Source organism: Brachycentrus maculatus, unplaced genomic scaffold (assembly GCF_059751285.1).
Source record: "Brachycentrus maculatus isolate JH-2025_06_01 unplaced genomic scaffold, ASM5975128v1 h1tg000053l, whole genome shotgun sequence".
In the NCBI taxonomy this organism is placed as follows: domain Eukaryota; kingdom Metazoa; phylum Arthropoda; class Insecta; order Trichoptera; family Brachycentridae; genus Brachycentrus; species Brachycentrus maculatus.
In genome coordinates, this window is record NW_028280807.1 from 442,756 (window position 1) to 462,267 (window position 19,512).

At 29.3% G+C, this 19,512-nt stretch overlaps 1 protein-coding gene across 1 annotated transcript in view; it reads right to left on the reverse strand.

The window, feature by feature from the left end:
- LOC148311993 (uncharacterized) overlaps positions 1-19,512 on the reverse strand; it is a 379,515-nt gene that overhangs the window by 212,285 nt on the left and 147,718 nt on the right. The window lies entirely within an intron of this gene.

Below are 19,512 nucleotides of genomic sequence, written 5' to 3' on the forward strand. Positions count from 1 at the left end.
ACATAATTCAGGTCAGATTTCTACAATGAAGAACACAGGAACTCTCCGGGTTTCTGTAATTAAGTTCCAAGGCTGATAAATTTCGGAATAAATGTCTTAATCCTTCATTAATTGTCATAAAATAAATAATTATTGTTGAAGGAAATTTTGAGATTTTGTAGAAGACGAAATATTCCATAGAAGCCAAATAAAGAGTTCACGTTTACGTGGAAGCCCGTGTGTAACGGGCATCAATAGTAAGGTAGAGAAAAGGCGATTGACGTGGTATGGGCACATAGGACGCCATGGATCTTTCTAGATGGACATCTAGAGAAAGACTACAGAACTCATGGATGCTGCAGCACATGATTTGAAGGCATGGTCTGAAAGCTATCCCACCACATTCCAAGATAGATCTGGGTATGTGGTGGGATAGTGTGAAGCCTAGATGCTTCTGTATCAGAATACAGAAGTATCTAGCCTCCCTGACACACCTTCTCTTGCAAAGCATTTTTTTAATGAACTAATTTGCTAAATTTATAAAAAATGTGAAACAAAATTGTATCGCGATTTTACTGTGAATTTACATTTAAAAGTTTTCAATATCCCTGTCACTGCCAATCTAAATAAATACAACATTGTAAAATCACCACTGTTTTTTTAGAAGTGCTCCTGTGAAGACAATGAAAGGGATTAGTAGTTAGGCATGGCCTGGGTGACGTTGCCCATGATAGAAGGACCTACAACCTGTATATATATATATATATATATATATATATAAATATATATATATATATATATATATATATATATATATATATATATATATATATATATATATATATATATATATATATAAATATATATATATATATATATATATATATATATATATGTATATATATATATATATACATATATATATATATATATATATATATATATATATATATATATATATATATATATATATATATATATATATATATGTATATATATAACGTGGTAATATTTTTCTTTGTAAATTGGGTGTAAATGTAAAATTAAAGTTTATTCTTAATTAATCATTCAATATTTTTCTATCTATCTATCCATCTGATTCTGACAGTTCATCAGAACATTATATTTTTTCTATCTGATGTCTTTTGTTTTAATTAGTGCGACGCATGCGACATCTGGTGGTAGATCTGTTTTATGTAGGTACTATATGTAAGTACTTAATAAAATGTATAGGTTTTTATACCTAGGTATTTTATTACATATATATATATATATATATATATATATATATATATATATATATATATATATATATATATATATATATATATATATATATATATATTTATGTATATATATATATATATCATATATATATATATATATATATATATATATATATATATATATATATATATATATATATATATATATATATATATATATATATATATATATATATATATATATATATATATATATATATATATATATATATATATATATTTATATATATATATATATATATATATATGTATATATATATATATATATATATATATATATATATATATATATATATATATATATATATATATATATATATATATATATATATATATATATATATATATATATATATATATATATATATATATATATATATATTTATACTACGTATCAATATATGAATAGCTACGTATCTGTTGCGTATGTTTTATGTGTTTACTGTTTTTTTTTGCTGTTGCCTTATAGCACTTATTTTTACTTTATTGCTCTTCTCAACTTTTACATCTTATAACTATTTATTCTTTTAAATATATTTTTTTTACTTAAGCTCTAAATTAAGTCTGTCTATTAATCTCCTTAACTTTTGCTACATTTTTTTCTTGCTGTTTACTTTGAACTCATTTAGCATTTGTGAAATTTTGTAATTGGAATTTTATTATTACCTGTTTTATTTGTTATTCATTACTGTAAATGTATTTATGGTGATGTTCTGTTAAATTTCTTAATAAATGAAAACAAAAGGGCACAATCAGGTATGTCAAATACTTGAAAGCGGCCGGGTCAGGAGTCGTAATAGTCGTATGTATGAGGAGATGCATGATGTAGAAGAGGCGAAGAATGTGTGCAAACACAGAGTGGTGTGGCGTTCGATTCTCTCTGCCTACCTCTGCGGAGAAGCGGCGTGATGGTTAGTTAGTTAGATATATATACACCCGAAGAATAAAATGTGTTATTATTTTTCATTATTGGCACAATCTGAAGAAATGGCAGACCATTTGAATTGAAAAAAAATAATAAAGACTCGGTCATTTTTAAAATTGAAAAATGTTTCGTACTCTCGCGTCCGCGTTCCGCAGACGGTAATCGCGTCCTGACTAACGATGGCATTTAGCATTTTTCCAATAGCTAAGATAATAAAAATTCAATTTATACACCCACATGCATTTTTCACCGGCCACGTTCCAGGTGCGTTCCGTTCATGACATGCGTCATAATTATACAATAATATGCGTAATTATGACGCACGATGGCATGCGTCATACTAATTGTCACATTAATTGTAGCTGGATTCATTTGTTAATATTAATTTCATTAAATTACCGAGAAAAACATGGCACGATCTTCGAAATTGCCTGGTATTAAATTTAATCAAGACACAATCGGATTCCATAACATCGCCCTCCATTCCATAAAGTCTCTCAGAAATGCAAACAAAGGACGGTAGAGCTCAAAACAAAGAATCAGTCACCAGCTCATTCAGTATCAGTCGCGAACCACTTAGCGCTAAGTTGGCCGTAAATCAATCCGGTGAAATCGGCCGAAAGATTAAGCTTTCTCGAAATACAAACGGCGTCCCTTCATAAGATCGGCAGGAAAGTGATAATTGAGATGAAAGAAATTCTACTGCTGTAGAGAGGGATATATTTATATTGTATTTAAAGCGTTGTTAAATTTTTGGTATGGTAATATCACACTCCCCTTATCACTCATATTCATTTTGTATATCGTAGTCGTACAGGAGAAAGTGACCAACTATTAAAACGTAAAATGTCCGGGAGGGTCATTTAAGTCACTTTTGCTTGCCAAGAAAATAACATAAATGCAGTTTGTAATTTTTAACAAGTAGAAAATATTAAACATCCAAGTTGAAAATCCTTTGGGATTTTTTAAGAGCAATATTAAGCTAGTAAGATATCAAATAGTCAATGATAACGTGTTTGTAAAAAATGCACTTGATCACTTTCTCCTGTATGATTACGAGATATATATATATATATATATATATATATATATATATATATATATATATATATATATATATATATATATATATAAATATATAAATATATATATATTTTATATAAATATTTTATTTATTTATTTTTACCATAGAAACATATTTTTTCACTATATGTATTACGGCTCTTTAGGCATGGCCTGTATTGAGCTGAAATACTTACATGTTAATACATTTTTTTATTTTTTATTTATTTTTTTAATTATTAGATAAAATACAAAAGATACAATTAAAAATTACAGTATGAAGGTTTTACAATAAAAAAATTACACCTGGACTTCAATTAATTCACTTTCTACCTTGTCCCTTCCAACGAGAAGCAACCATCGACGGACACTGTTCTTAAAGACATGGTCACTATTGGAATTTTTAATGGTTACGGGCAGCAAATTAAATATCTTTTAAGTATTTTTATATTAAAAGCATTGTTTACTTTGTGGTATGGTTATATTACTTTCTCCTTATCATTCATATGTATTTTTAATATTAAAAGCATTGTTAATATGTGGTTTGGTAATACAACACTCCCATTTATATTTATTTTGACTATTAAAAACATTATTAACTTTGTGGTGTGGTAATAAAACATTCCGTTTATCATTCGTATAGAAGAAACAAAAATCCACTTAATGTTTTACAAACCTTGTACATAATAAGCAAGGTAAATTATAACCCTTAAGTTCCTGAGATTATCCCTCCTGTTCCCAACACAATTTTTTTTTAAACCCTTATCCGCACCTAATGGTGCATAGGGCACTGAATCAAATTGTTATCTTGATCATTACTTACATGAAGGCAAGGTGATCACTCTTGCGCTTCAGGAACCAGTCCAGGGTACTATTAAATAAATATTACAGTGTGAAATCACTAATATTTATTTTCACCTCCCCCCCTGGGAATCGAACCCGGGACCTCCAGCACGGTAGCTAAACACACCACGGAGGCGGACAATAATAAATAAAAGGTAAATAATAAATGCAATTCCCATGTAAAATAAACACCTTTAAGAGCTTTTCAATATTTTAAAAAATTTCTAGTTTATTTAGTCTTAAATTCCTTTAAAAAAAAATAGAATTTATAAAAACAGTTACCCTGATCAAATAAATCTAACTGTAATGCGATATTCTTGTATACGGAATGCACAATAAAAACGACATTTAGGAGTTTTTTTTAATATGGAATGGCGTTGCACATGTAATACTATGCATTTGCCAATGTCAAGTTAATTGAATTCTTAATTATAAAATATGATAGACTATAAATTATAAAGATAAACTATAAATTTATTGCATTCAATTTCAGAAAAACAACTAACAGTCTATTTAGGAGTTTTGAAATCATATTTTTTAAATGGTATTTTCATATGGTGTACGGAGTGCGTGTAAGTTTTTAGTAAGGGAAGGGTAAGTAACTATGAGTATTTCAATGTTTTAGAAATTAGTACATCTACCCTGATGATGACAAGGTTCTTGTCTTGTTTGTTCTTCTTGATAAAGTGTACCAATAAAAAAAGGTAAAACTAAGTTGTTTTATTTTATTAAGTACATAAAATGTAGCCGAACGGTAGCCGAGTTCGATTCCCAGGGGCGGTCAAATAAATATAAGTGATTTTTTCACTCTTGTATTTATTCAATATTACCCTGGACTGGTACCTGAAGCGGAAGGCTGATCACCTTTCCTTTGTGTGTTAACGATCAAGATAACACTGTGTTCATAATGCAGTTCCCTATGCACCATTGGGGTGCGGAAAAGGGTTTGAATGAATATAAAATGTGCCACAAAGTATCTGCGAAAAATGTTCAAGAAACGATATACTTGTATTTATGTAAAACAACTATAACACAATTAATATTATTTTTCTATATCCATACCGTCATTAAAGTATATTTTGGTATGGTACCGATGTATGTACGAGTAGTATTATAGTATTATAGTGTAGCGTAGTGCACTCACGATAGAACTGAACAGCTATTTCTCAACGTCTCTTATTGCACAGATTTGACTTTTGACAGATGACAGCTGTCCGGGGGAAATTCGAGACAATCTATTTCCGTTTCATCTTACAACCATTTTCTCAACACTAAAATTGTGGCATGACACTTAAAAATATACCAATATATGTATAATAGTTAGTAGTGGCGTAGTATAATCAAGCTGTCTATGTACATAAAAAAAATGGAAATGACTTCGCACAATTCTGACCTGACTACACTTGTAAAAAAAATGTTGTTATTTGGAGTTCCTACGCAATGCACAATAAAAATAACATTTAAAAACCCTTATCCACACCCCAATGGTGCATAGGGCACTGCGTCATATAAACGCAGTGCTTGATCGTTTACACATGAAGGAAAGGTGATCAGCCCTCCGCTTCAGGTACCAACCAGTCCAGGGTAATATTGAATAAATATTACAGTGAAAAAATCACTAATATTTATTTGACACCCCCTGGGAATCGAACCCGGGACCTCTAGAACGGTAGCTGAGCGTGCTGACCATTACACTAAGGAGGCGGACAAATAACATTTAGGAGTTTTAAATTTATGAGGTGAATGTTAGTGGGAAAAGAAGCAGAAGAAGACCGAGAAAAACATGCCACGATCAGGTATGCCAAATACTTGAAAGTGGTCAGGTTAGGAGTCGTAACAATCGGCGGGTATGTATGAGGAGATGCATGAACGTGGAAGAGGCGAAGAATGTTTGCAAGGACAGAGTGGTGTGGCGCTCTATTCTCTCTGCCTACCCCTGCGGGCAAGCGGCGTGATGATTAGTTAGTTTTTTTTTTAGTTTTTAAATCATATTTTTAAATCATATTTTTTCAATCATATTTTACGTACATATGGTGTACGGAGTGTGTGGAAGTTTTTGGCAAGGGAATGTAATTAACTATGAGTATTTTAATGTTTTTAATGTTTTAGCATTTAATTAACCCTGACGATGACAAGGTTCTTGTCGAAACCGGTAGGTTAAAGTGTACTAATAATTAAAAAAAAACGTGGTTAAAACAAAGTTGTTTAATTTTATAAGGTTTGTAAAAAAACCCGTTTAAAACAATTTTAAACCATTTAAAACTATGTACAATTATACAAATGGTAACATTTTTTCAGGAATAACCCAAAAAGAATCTATTAGAAGCTTGTCTGCAGGTAGGAGAGTAAGGATAGGGTATTTATATGTGAAAAATACATCACAAACACCCAGACCAATTGAAAATAAATCTTTCTTGAATTTATTTTACACTGGGCGCGATTTTGATTATCACACTGAATGCGTCAAAAACCGTGTCACAAACGATGTATAAAAATAGTGGTATGTCTTCTTCTTCTTGGTTTAATAATAATAATAATTTGAATAATTTATATAGCGCCATTTTCGTAAAAAAAACTACCTCAAGGGCGCTTATAAAAATTTGGATTATAATATGATGATGATAATGATATTATTTTTCTGCATCTCAACATTGATGAAGAAGAAAGATAGATGGAAGTCTGGGTATTTAGAGGAATTACGACCGTCCATAGGGTGGTTTAATTTAATTTATCACTTCAGACACGAGTAACATTCACCAATTCTACCCATGATTGACAAATACACATCTCAAATTCTTGAAACTTCTAGATATATTGGTCAAACTCGTAACACAGCATGCGCGAGTCCACAATAGACATCTATGGTTGAATAAGGAAAGCTTTCCGTATTTGTTGAGATATCAAAATGTCAATGTAACTCCCCCGAATTTGGACCTACCCAAAATAATGGGACAAATATTGTATTTTTTTTTAAATTTTAACGATGTCATTTAACATATTATAATTGCAAGAACAACTATTTTACAAAGTTGGAAATTGGTTAATATGATATGATATGCGCTTTATATATCGCTCACTCCTTTCAAGAACGTCATAGATAAAAAAAACTTGATTTTTCAGGAGAACGTTTTTAAAGTTCAAACATAAAATACAATGTATTAAAAATAAACATCAAGCCACTTATTTAACTTTTTGCTATGCAACAGATCTTTTTAGGTAAAACCTGAATATTTTTTCTCCATTTGAAAAATATTTAGATTATTTAAAAAAATAATTAAACAATACCTTTTCTTCAAAATGCGAAAATAACACTTTCTGCCCTGTAGCGGGTAAATATTAAGTTAAAAATATGCCGCTTTTGCTGGGATATAGTACATTTTCTAGGCATTCCAAAAATATGCACAATGAAAGGAGTGAGCGATATTATAACTGCAAGAACAACTATTTTACAATGTTGGAAATTGGTTAATATGATATGATATGCACTTTATATATGGTACTAACACATACACGTTCAGGGGCGTCTGAAAAGTTCTCGGTCGAAGTTATAATTAATTTGAACGCTTTGCTGTTAACTTTTAGTAAACTTTTCCACCTAAACACATTCGATTATTACTCCAACTAATAAAATTGTAATGAAATAAATTTGCTAACAAGTAATTAACAAGAAAATATATCTTTCACAACATTGGATTCCAAGAATTCTCGCTCCACTTAAACAAACGACATTTTTCGTTATTATTTTTAATGTATCAAAAAAAATATCGCAAATTCAGGATTTGTTCCCCTTTTTTTGAAAAACACAAACCGCAATGGCAGTGCCATCTGTTGAACGTAATAGGAAAAGCTTGAATCCTTAACATCACTCGCGACGGACAGCTTGCTTTTTGACACTGCCTTACAAAACAAACTGGACGTTTTACAAAACAAATTAGACGTTATATTTTGTATTTTATAAAAAAAAGTATATTCATATTTGTACTACAATGACACATTTGACAGTGTGTCAGTGCCCACATCTTTTATTCCAAAGACTAGAAGGTGCGTTAATCGTCAAGTTGGAAAGCCTGAGCGGCGCGCTGTCATAGTCTGTGCGCGCGATGTGAACTCAACTTTTCCGGCAATATTTTCAATACTACTTTGAATCATGAGTACTTTTTTTAAAAAATTTTTAAAAATTCTATATTTTTTATAGTGACAGGTATAATGAATGCTTTTAAATGTTAATTCACAGTGAAATTGGGAAACAATTTTATTTCACATTTTCTAAAAATTACTTAAAAATCAAAAACGAAAAATTGTTGTGTATGAAAAGGTCTGTCAGGAAGTCTGGATGCTTCTGTATCAGATCTGGGAATGCTGTGGAACGGTTTTCAATATATAATATATATATATATATATATATATATATATATATATATATATATATATATATATATATATATATATATATATATATATATATATATATATATATATATATATATATATATATATATATATATATATATATATATATATATATATATATGTAATACAATATAATGTCAAATTCCATTTGTTAAACGTCCAATTTGTTTTAAAAATCCTCCAATTTATAGTGAAAAATCTTTTTTACCATACCACTAAGTTTACAATGCTTTTATTGTGCAAAAAAAAAGAATTTCAATAGCGCAGGGCTAGAACTTTTTAGATAACCTATAACGATATCAGTCCGCCTCCGTAGTGTAATGGTCAGCACGCTCGGCTACCGTTCTGGAGGTCCCGGGTTCGATTCCCAAGGGGGGTAAAATAAATATAAGTGCTTTTTTCACTGTAATATTTATTCAATATTACCCTGGACTGGTACCTGAAGCGGAGATCTGATCACCCTTCCTTCATGTGTAAAAGATCAAGATGACACTGCGTTTATATGACACAGTGCCCTATGCACCATTGGGGTGCGGATAAGGGTTTTATTATTATTATTATTATTATAACGATATATTCTTGCATATATGATAAATATAGGAGAACATAAAGTTTCTAATGCAATATCTTCTCTGAGATGAATTATTTCGAGCTGACTTCATCTTTATAGCGAATCCAGTTGGCAAATAGCCACACGGCTGTGTGTACAAGATTGTCCATCAAAAGGCGCTCAGCATCAATTGGAAAACAATCAACCAAATAGCCACACGGCTGTGTGTACAAGATTGTCCATCAAAAGGCGCTCAGCATCAATTGGAAAACAATCAACCAAATAGCCACACGGCTGTGTGTACAAGATTGTCCATCAAAAGGCGCTCAGCATCAATTGGAAAACAATCAACCAAATAGCCACACGGCTGTGTGTACAAGATTGTCCATCAAAAGGCGCTCAGCATCAATTGGAAAACAATCAACCAAATAGCCACACGGCTGTGTGTACAAGATTGTCCATCAAAAGGCGCTCAGCATCAATTGGAAAACAATCAACCAAATAGCCACACGGCTGTGTGTACAAGATTGTCCATCAAAAGGCGCTCAGCATCAATTGGAAAACAATCAACCAAATAGCCACACGGCTGTGTGTACAAGATTGTCCATCAAAAGGCGCTCAGCATCAATTGGAAAACAATCAACCAAATAGCCACACGGCTGTGTGTACAAGATTGTCCATCAAAAGGCGCTCAGCATCAATTGGAAAACAATCAACCAAATAGCCACACGGCTGTGTGTACAAGATTGTCCATCAAAAGGCGCTCAGCATCAATTGGAAAACAATCAACCAAATAGCCACACGGCTGTGTGTACAAGATTGTCCATCAAAAGGCGCTCAGCATCAATTGGAAAACAATCAACCAAATAGCCACACGGCTGTGTGTACAAGATTGTCCATGAAAAGGCGCTCAGCATCAATTGGAAAACAATCAACCAAATAGCCACACGGCTGTGTGTACAAGATTGTCCATCAAAAGGCGCTCAGCATCAATTGGAAAACAATCAACCAAATAGCCACACGGCTGTGTGTACAAGATTGTCCATCAAAAGGCGCTCAGCATCAATTGGAAAACAATCAACCAAATAGCCACACGGCTGTGTGTACAAGATTGTCCATCAAAAGGCGCTCAGCATCAATTGGAAAACAATCAACCAAATAGCCACACGGCTGTGTGTACAAGATTGTCCATCAAAAGGCGCTCAGCATCAATTGGAAAACAATCAACCAAATAGCCACACGGCTGTGTGTACAAGATTGTCCATCAAAAGGCGCTCAGCATCAATTGGAAAACAATCAACCAAATAGCCACACGGCTGTGTGTACAAGATTGTCCATCAAAAGGCGCTCAGCATCAATTGGAAAACAATCAACCAAATAGCCACACGGCTGTGTGTACAAGATTGTCCATCAAAAGGCGCTCAGCATCAATTGGAAAACAATCAACCAAATAGCCACACGGCTGTGTGTACAAGATTGTCCATCAAAAGGCGCTCAGCATCAATTGGAAAACAATCAACCAAATAGCCACACGGCTGTGTGTACAAGATTGTCCATCAAAAGGCGCTCAGCATCAATTGGAAAACAATCAACCAAATTAATTGAAGTGATAACTTGGACATGCACAATTAAAGTGAAATTATATGAAGTAATTGCATGTCATATCAAAATGAAATAAAGTTATTATATGAAGTAATTATTATACAACATTTTGAGTGTGTCCAAATACTTGTTCACAAATCTGCAATTAAAGGAGTTATTATTCATATTATTCATTTATTTTAAATAATATGAAAAATAACTAATAATATGTGAAAGACCATAATAAATAACCAACTTAATTCAATTTATTTATTGATTTGGCGTTTAATTTGTAGAACTCCATTTTAATTTATGTATTTATTTTAAATCAAACACAGATTCTTTGAGTCTACTAAGTTGTATTTTATTAACAAAAACACATAAAAAATTATACTGTGACAATTGTTTCGCCTTGTTAGGGCATTATCAAACGAATGTGAAGATCAAATGGACTACGGTCCTTATGTAGCTATACAATTATCAGTGACAGTTTTAACACGTGCAGCAATAATTTATGGGAGACAACAGTAGCTAATGGGGGATGTAGGTATGTACCCTTATATTTATTTTCTGGGAAAGGAAGAATTTATTGACATGGCCATATTTTATTATTTTATAATTAAATTATTGCTGGACGTATTAAAACTGTCACTTAGAATTGTATAGCTACATAAGGACCGTAGTCCATTTGATCTTCACATTCGTTTGATAATGCCCTAACAAGGCGAAACAATTGTCACAATATAATTTTTTATGTGTTTTTGTTAATAAAATACAACTTAGTAGACTCAAAAAATCTGTGTTTGATTTAAAATTAATACATAAACTAAATTTAACTTCAAGTCCACTTTTGAAAATACTCCCATTGTGATTCATTTGTCGTCTTTCTCTCTTTCAAAATTTTATTTTTATACCAATGTCAAATCGTAATCATTTTATTTTAATTTTAATGACCTGATGATGGAATGATTTTCCAAAACCGGCAGTCACAATATAAGTGTTCAAAAAAAGTGGTATTACACAAAGTAAAAAACGGATGAAAAGGAAAGTGTTTTATTACTATCTGGTTTATGTCCTAAAATTGGTTGACTTTAGTGATCGCTTTTCTTGGATTTTTTGAAGTTTTTATGTGGTATTACATACTACAGGAGTCCTGGTTCCAACTCTAATGTATGGAAGTGAAACACAGAGTTGGCAAAATAAGGATGAAAGTAGACTGAATGCAGTCGAAATGCGATCTCTCAGAAGATGCGAAGAAAGTGCGACAAAACGATGTATGATAGATGTTCGAATAGTGAAAATAAGGTAGGAATGCAAAGCTGAGATAAGCATTATCGGTAAAATTAAGAAAGGTGTGTTGAGATGGTTTGGACATGTAGAACGAATGAGTGAGGAAAGAACGGTAAAACAAATTTATGAGGCAAATGTAATTGGGTAAAAAAGGCAGAAGAAGACCGAAAAAACATGGCACAATCGGGTTTACCAAATACTTGAAAGTGGTCAGGCTAGGAGTCGTAATAATCGGCGGGTATGTATGAGGAGATGTATGAACGTGGAAGAGACGAAGTATGTTTGCAAAGACAGAGTGGTGTGGCGTTCTATTCTCTCTGCCTATCTCTGCGGGGAAGCGGCGTGATGGTTAGTTTGTTAGTTATTACATACAGTGAATGATACATGATAAGGAGAGTGTTATATATAACATCAAATCCGTATCAAAAAGTAATCATATCGTAATGCTTTTAAAGTACAAAATATAATACACTCGCATAAAGCAAAAAAAAACTTACTTGTAATTGTTATAACGGTGGAGTTTTTCATATTTTTTTCTTGTAAATCAATCCAATGTTTCTTACCTGAAAAAAAGGAAAAAATGTACATATTAATACAAAGACTAAAACAATCCTTACGCATTTAATAATCCATATGCATTTAATAATTACTCTCACATAACAAAAAAAGCTCCTTCCATCGAAGCACACAAATCACAATAAATATACTTGATGGAAACATACATAAAACCATATCCATCATAAATATGAAGGAGCCGTCAACCAGCATTTCCTGATACCTCGTTACAAAATTTAAATTCATTTACAAAAAATGCAAATCTATTATAACTTTATATAAAATCGTGCTTTCAATACAAAAAAACCTTTATAAAAAATATTTTAAATATCATACAATACTTAAACTCACTCAAATTAAATTAATTTCTCATAAAATTATATCAAATCATGGTTATCAACTCCTGCCTTCTTTTATATATAACATAACAATTTGTATAGCCTCTCACCAGTCTGATGATGTCGGTAACGACGAAACCCGGTCGCTGGTCAAATAAAAAAGTGGAAAAGCTAAAAATATTGGTTTTAATCTAATAATAAAATAAAACCATATGTTCCAAAATCAGGAACCACATCAAACAAAATCTTACACATAATGATGCGGTATGCATTGAAACACGTATCACAATTGATGTGAATAAAAAGTGGTATTTTCCAAGTAAAACTGAGATCGAAAATGAATTAATGAAAAAAATTATTATTATAAAAAAATATGTATCTTATTCTACAGATATATATCTTTCATTTATAAACAGTTTATAATAAACGTTCATAATTGATTAATAAATAACGATCATCACAATTGTGACAGTCGGTAAGGCAGATTGCGCAAATCTACCACCAGATGTCGCACGCGTTGCGCAGGGCAAAACAAGACACGTCAGATGAAAAAATATGGTGTTTGGTGAAAGTGTGATTTTATATCGCTCACTCCTTTCAAGAACGTCATAAATCAAAAAACTTGATTTTTCAGGAGAACGTTTTTGAAGTTTATAAATATAATACAATGTAAATTGTAATGTAAAAAAATAAATATCAAGCCACTTACTGAACTTTTTACTGTGCAACAGATGTTTTTAAGTAAAACCTGAAGGTATTTTCTCCATTTGAAAAATATTTTGTTTATTTTAAAAAATACTTAAACAACACCTTTTCTTCAAAATGCAAAAACAACACTTTCTGCCCTGTAGCGGGTAAATTTTAAGTTAAAAATATGCCTCTTTTGCTCGGATATACTTCTTTTTCTGGGCATTCTCAAAACGTGCACAACTGAAAATTCACGATTTTTGATTTATGACGTTCTTGAAAGAAGATTGTTACAGAAAAACCTTTTGTCGTTTCTTTAATTACTAAGCAACACATTGTATATATATATATATATATATATATATATATATATATATATATATATATATATATATATATATATATATATATATATATATATATATATATATATATATATATATATATATATATATATATATATATATATATATATATATATATATATATATATATATATATATATATATATATATATATATATATATATATATATATATATATATATATATATATATATATATATATATATATATATATATATATATATATATATATATATATATATATATATATATATATATATATATATATATATTTATATATATATAATATATATATATATATATATATATATATATATATATATATATATATATATATATATATATATATATATATATATATATATATATATATATATATATATATATATATATATTACATATTTATATATATATTACATATTATATATATATATATATATATATATATATATATATATATATATATATATATATATATATATATATATATATATATATATATATATATATATATATATATATATATATATATATATATATATATATATATATATATATTACATATTTATACACATAACCTTTAAAAAGTAAAACTTTCAATATCGGGAAATCCAAAGCAGAAAACTCGATGTGCTGTAATCATCTGTTTTCGACAGGATTATAATTCAGTTCTTAACAAATATACGCTGGGGTTTTCTTAAAAACTTTTCACTTTCCTAATAAAACAAAGTAACTTTGAATGTATTTGTTTCTTCCTCTTCCAGACTTTTACAGGATTAAAGCTTTAAGCTCAAAGTGAAACGAAAAATTAAGAAAATATTATTTCGAAGATACGTAAATAAAAGTCAGGAAAGCGTGTATGCATATAAAGTGATGTAACCTTCTTACTCCCACCTCCATACATGCAATGGTGCTTAGGGCACTGCATCGTATAGGTGCAGTGTTTTCTTGATCGTTAATTACACTTAGCCAAGGTAAACAGTTGAATGTATATTTTTGATATTTCTTGTTGGAACTGCATTGATTACAATAAATTGTATCGGCATTCACTTTGTGGTAAGATATGATAAAATTGTAAAATAAAAACACTTGTTTTTTACCACTTGAGTTAATTTTATTATGACGACTACTTTCGGAAGCTATGCTTCCATTTTCAGGTTTGAATATAAACTTAGTGTATATTTAGGTCTGAAGATGGAAGCATAGCTTCCGAAACTGGTCGTCATAATAAAATAAACTCAAGTGGTATAAAAACAAGTGTTTTTTTTACAGTTTTAATAAAAGAACAGTTATATAGTTTTTATTTGACCAAGCTAAGCATCACTATCATGATGATGTCAGTAAAGTTGAAACCCGGTCACTGGTCAAGTCAAATCAAGTGTAACAAAAACTGCATTGTTTTTTTTGTTGATAATATAAAATACAGTTCCACCAAGAAATGTCAGTATAATACCAATCCTTTTTTATGTTTTAACTTCAAACCAATCGATCAAATCGAACAAACGGTGTTTGAAAATGATGTGGAACGTATCGAAATACGTGTCATAATAGATTTTAAGAAATACTGATATTTACCAAGTAAAACATACATACATTGAAAACCGCTTTAATATCAATATTCCGTATTATTTTTTGACATCTCATCAAAGATGAAGAAGAATATGGATGTATGGGCATATACTGGGCTGACGATCGTCATAAGCTGGTTTAAGTTATCACTTTACACACGAGTGACATTCACCAATTCTACCCATTATTGACAACCACACTACTCAAATTCTTGGAACTTCTATATGAACCAATTTTGAAACATTGTTCTTGAATCACTAGAACTTCACTAGAGACATCAATTATTCTTCTTTATCTTTGATGAGATGTCAAAAAATAATATGAAAATAACTCCTGTAATTGGAGATAATCCAGATTTTGTGAACAAGTATTTGGACACACTCAAAATGTTGTGAATCAATATAAGTTTACCAAAATGAGGTAGAATATTACTTTTCCCTTCTATGTCGAAATTCTCATATATTTTTGACAGTTATAGGACGATATTACGGATAAAATATTGTATGGATAGTTTTTCAGAAAAAGAGACATTTTGGCGTCAGACATTTATTCGATGATTGGTTTATTTTTAACTTAATAAGAAGGTTAACCCATCAAATAGACAGGGGAAAATAAACCACGCCCAAACTATAAGACATTTATGTCAAAATTTTGGTACAACATTGGCACAAGTGATAGTTTTCCTCTTAATATTACATAAATAAGCCAACACATCAACCAAATTCATACAACATTTTGAGTGTGTCCAAATAGTTGTTACAAATCTGGATTATCTCCGCTTAGGAGTTATTATTTTAATTTTTGATATCTCAAAATAGATGAAGAAGAATATGGAAGTCTGGGCATTTACAAGACTTACGACCGGCTTATGTTAAGTGATAACTATACACACGTGTAACATTCACTAATTCTACCCATGATTGACAACCACACTACTCAAATTATTGGAAGTTCTATATATATTTATATATATATATATATATATATATATATATATATATATATATATATATATATATATATATATATATATATATATATATATATATATATATATATATATATATATATATATATATATATATATATATAAATATATATATATATATATATATATATATATATATATATATATATATATATATATATATATATATATATATATATATATATATATATATATATATATATATATATATATATTTATATATATATATATATATATATATATATATATATATATATATATATATATATATATATATATATATATATATATATATATATATATATATATATATATATATATATATATATATATATATATATATATATATATATATATAAAACTAACTAACTAACTAATTATCACGCCGCTTCCCCGCAGGGGTAGGCAGAGAGAATAGAGCGCCACACCACTCTGTCCTTGCAAACATTCTTCGCCTCTTCCACGTTCATGCATCTCCTCATACATACCCGCCGATTGTTACGACTCCTAACCTGACCACTTTCAAGTATTTGGCATACCTGATCGTGCCATGTTTTTCTCGGTCTTCCTCTGCTTCTTTTCTTACTAACATTCGCCTCATAAATTTGTTTTACCGTTCTTTCCTCACTCATTCGTTCTACATGTCCAAACCATCTCAACACACCTTTCTTAATTTTATCGATAATGCTTATCTCAGCTTTGCATTCCTTCCTTATTTCACTATTCGCACATCTATCATACATCGTTTTGTTACACATTCTTCTGAGAGATCGCATTTCGACTGCATTCAGTCTACTTTCATCCTTCTTTTGCCAACTCCATGTTTCACTTCCATACATTAGAGTTGGAACCAGGACTCCGTTGTGCACTGCCAGTTTAGCTTCCGCTGATAGGTTTTTATTTGCTATAACTGATTTCAGTGCACCGTTCACTTTGTTCCCAGCATTCACTCTCCTTTCTATATCTTTATCAATCTTTCCATCCCTAGAAAACATACTACCCAAATACACGAAATCATCTACCTGTTCCAGAATCTCTCCGTTTACTAATATTTCACATTCAGATCTGCATTCTTCTCTTTCAAAAACCATAATCTTGGATTTGCTAACATTCATCAATAAGTCACTTATATATAATAAGTCACTATATATATATATATATATATATATATATATATATATATATATATATATATATATATATATATATATATATATATATATATATATATATATATATATATATATATATATATATATATATATATATATATATATATATATATATATATATATATATATATATATATATATATATATATATAAATATATATATATATATATATATATATATATATATATATATATATATACACATATATATATATATATATATATATATATATATATATATATATATATATATATATATATATATATATATATATATATATATATATATATATATTTATATATATATATATATAAATATTTATATATATATATATATATATATATATATATACATATATATATATATATAATATATATATATATATATATATATATATATATATATATATATATATATATATATATATATATATATATATATATATATATATATATATATATATATATATATATATATATATATATATATATATATATATATATATATATATATATATATATATATATATATATATGATCCAATTTTAAAAAATTGTGCTTGAATCAATAGAATTTTACTAGAGACATCTATTGGCGAGATGAAAGAAGCTTTTTACTGAGCAAAAACTCTTTCATTTACTTATATGTGAGGTGCGAATCCTGGATTATAATCACATACATGCCCAAAATGCCCAGACTTCCATATGATTCTTCTATGTTGTCATCTATGTTGAGATGTTAATAAATAATATTAAAAAATAACTCTTATAATAAGAGATAATCTAGATTTGTTAACATGTATTTTGACACACTCAAAATGTTGTAAATGACATCGTAATGTATACATAGATGTCAAAAGTAATGTAAAAAATTATTCCTAATTGGACAAACCTGCATTTGTGAACAAGGATTTGATTACATCCAATATGTTGCCGATTTCATTAATTGATTCGGCACTTTGTGGTAAAATCTATCCATTGGTACGGAATGCATCGAAACAAATCGCTCAATCCTTTCAAGAACGTCATAAATCAAAAAACTTGATTTTTCAGGAGAACGTTTTTAAAGTTTAAAAATATAATACAATGTATTAAAAATAAATATCAAGCTACTTATTGAACTTTTTTCTGTGCAACAGATCTTTTAAGGTTAAACCTGAAGGTTTTTTCTCCATTTGAAAAATATTCAGTATATTTAAAAAAAATAATTAAACAATACCTTTTCTTCAAAATGCAAAAACAAAACTTTCTGCCCTTTAGCGGGTAAATATTAAGTAAAAAATATCCCTTTTTGCTGGGATAAAGTACATTTTCTGGGCATTCCGAAAACAAGCACAACTGATTTTTGTCGATTTTTGATTTATGACGTTCTTGAAAGGAGTGAGCGACATGTGAAATAGTGGTATTTACTAAGTAAAACATTGATATTTTAACATGGTGACTGCTATTTCGCCTTCAATCGTGTCGATTTTCAGGTAAAGAAAACATTCGACCACGTGGTACCTGTATATGAACACGTATTTGTTGAAATATTATTCATAAAAGTGCGATAGACCGCTTACAGGAGAGTAAACGTCTTCTGAAAACAGATTTATTGGGGCGTATTTCACGAAAGCTCTCCACTTTATGACGTAACAAGCGATGATATAAATCATTTTTAGTTTTTAATTTAAATAAATGACATTACGAAGGTTGGGCGAGGTAGTTTTTCTGTTTTCTTTTTGTCAAGCGGTACATTTGAGTCGAAAACGAGAGGTAATTTTAGATTAATAACTCATATTTTGACGAGTCGCCGAATTGGCCGCTCGCCCACTTCTATACCAATGTATGACGAATGCAGGGATGGTCAACGATTCGGGTAAGTATTTTAAAATTTTAACAGATGATTTTGTCAGCCTCCGTAGTGTAATGGT